The 2,202-nt window shown below is 30.3% G+C and overlaps 1 protein-coding gene across 1 annotated transcript in view; it reads left to right on the top strand.

The window, feature by feature from the left end:
* The window catches only part of LOC119586223 (broad-complex core protein isoforms 1/2/3/4/5-like), an 8,878-nt gene extending 7,052 nt beyond the window's left edge, over positions 1-1,826 (top strand). Inside the window, exon 8 of the mRNA XM_037934927.1 lies at positions 239-1,826. The gene's annotated coding sequence lies outside the window, so the exon portion shown is untranslated. The remainder of the gene's footprint in view (positions 1-238) is intronic.
* The last annotated feature ends 376 nt before the right edge of the window (positions 1,827-2,202 follow it).

Below are 2,202 nucleotides of genomic sequence, written 5' to 3'. Positions count from 1 at the left end.
ATGGAGAAATATTGGATAGAAGGGAAGGTGTAAAAAAATCTTTCACTTCCTTTCGAGTGAAAAAAGAAAAAAAATGAGTTTTGAAGGTGAACAACAGAAAAGAATAAAGAAAAAAATGGAAAGGAGGGTTTGGAAAAGTATCACATATGAGTGTTCAATAATATCATAGATTATTTGGTGCTGCTTATTTTGTATGCAGGGAAGAATCATTAACACCCATATTTTCTGTATTTTGTAGAGTAAGGGAAAATAGCTAAAAGAAGATTAGCACAAAAACTCATTGGAAAAGAAGAACTGAAAATGCAGTTGAAAGGATAAGTACAAAAAACTGGAAATGCTTTGTATTTTTTGGTCTTGTTTTATACAGGAATACAGTTGTCTTCCAAAATTAGTGTACTACAGTTTTCATTTTAAAACATGTCTAGTTGTTACAGACTTTTTTCCTACTTAGGTATTTCTTTGTGACTATTCACTGTGTGTGTGAACTCTTATTTAGTGTTTTGTTGTACGGAATTATATATTGGAGTCAGTTAGTGTTAATGCTTCGTTTTGAATGATGTGTAAAGTATTGTCTTAATATTTTTTGTGGAAAAGCATGAAAAAAATGTGACTCTTTTGCATAGGTGTGAAGTTTAGAATGTCGACTACTTTAAAGGTTTTTGGATTTATGTGACTGACAACTGTGGAGAGGCTTAGAATTGGCAACTAAATCTATATAGAAATAAACTGTGTCAGAATATAAAATTGTAAAACAAAATCATTGTGTGAGTAGTTTTAGTGTGTTTTAGAATTTTTAAAAATGTTATCTGTTGATCACTGTGTTCCAAAAGTCATGAAATTGAAAGTTGTTCAGATTGTTGGTCATTGCAGAGCCTCCTATATTCATAAACTTGTGTGTGTGAGGCTTATTAGTAGATGTGAAGGAAGACTGTATGTACAGTATGTACACTTTTATCTTTACCATCTTGGTGATTGGTTTTACAAATTTAGAGTTCACTTAGAGAGTTTAGAATAGGTAGAAGAAATAGCTATTGTAGTTAAAGGAAAAGAAATTTGATGCCTTTAATCTGAATCTGCAGTGAATTCATAATATCTTATGATCTTTACTACTAATACTTAGGTGCCAAGCATTTATTGTGCCCCTGGATATTGATTGTTTATTACATTGTGTGAAAATTTAGTAGAAGCACCCAGGTCACCAATATGTAAACCAAAAATACCATTTATAGCTACTTTTGTTGCTTGAAGTTAGTAGCATTTCATGGAGAATTCTTGATGCACTTTGTGTCTAGGGATGTTGACTAGACTATGCTTGGTATCGAAAGGAAATTTTATATTTGGCTTCATTTACAAAGATGGAAGGTCTTGTAACTTTTTTGATGTGTCTTAATATAGACAATACAAATATATCAGTCTTGCTTATGCTGCATTCTTATTATGAGTAGTTGGGACAGCATAGCAGACGTGGGAAGGAAAGTTCAAATTGTTACTATTTATTAAAAAGACTGACCATTTTTATATAGGATTATGATGAGTGGCTTTATTTTTCCGTCCACTTAACTTAAAATGTCTTTAGAGTGAAATGTGCTTTTCAAACAGACCTTTTGCTGTTTTGGATTTCCCATCAGTGTAATATAGTTAATAGATATTAATAGACTGAAGCATGTGAACTGTCATGTTTTTCAATCAGATATTGTTATTATTATTTTCCAATATTGGGTAGACTTTTTTTCTGTAAGGTATTCTAAAGAAACCTGGTGGAAGAATATTGTGATAAATAGATATACATATATTTTTCTTATGAAAAATAAAATAATATAACACAATATTGTTTTAGTAATCAACCACATACATGCTAAAGTTTTTGTTTAGATTTCAGCTGAGAATCTCCATTTTTAATGAAGCAGCACAAACAAAATATTTTTAATTATATTTAAAGTGCCAAGTGGTTCTTACAAGAATATAGAAAAGTATAGGTAGCAAACAAAACATATTGATCAGAGATGCATAATAATTCTGATAAAATCTAATACACTGTTCAGTAATTCTACCATTGTTCCATCTCACAGATTTTCATGGAATGCAACTTAAGGGGATTTTTTCAATCAATTTTTGATTTTGTGTTACTAGGAATTTGTAATATTTACAATGTGTTCTTACCTTGTAGAAATCTTGAGACTCAGTTATAATGAAAACGAAGTT

The sequence above is a fragment of the Penaeus monodon genome, chromosome 21 (genome assembly GCF_015228065.2).
Source record: "Penaeus monodon isolate SGIC_2016 chromosome 21, NSTDA_Pmon_1, whole genome shotgun sequence".
In the NCBI taxonomy this organism is placed as follows: Eukaryota; Metazoa; Arthropoda; class Malacostraca; order Decapoda; family Penaeidae; genus Penaeus; species Penaeus monodon.
The sequence above is the reverse complement of the archived record's forward strand: the minus strand, read 5'-3'. Positions and strand labels throughout refer to the sequence as shown.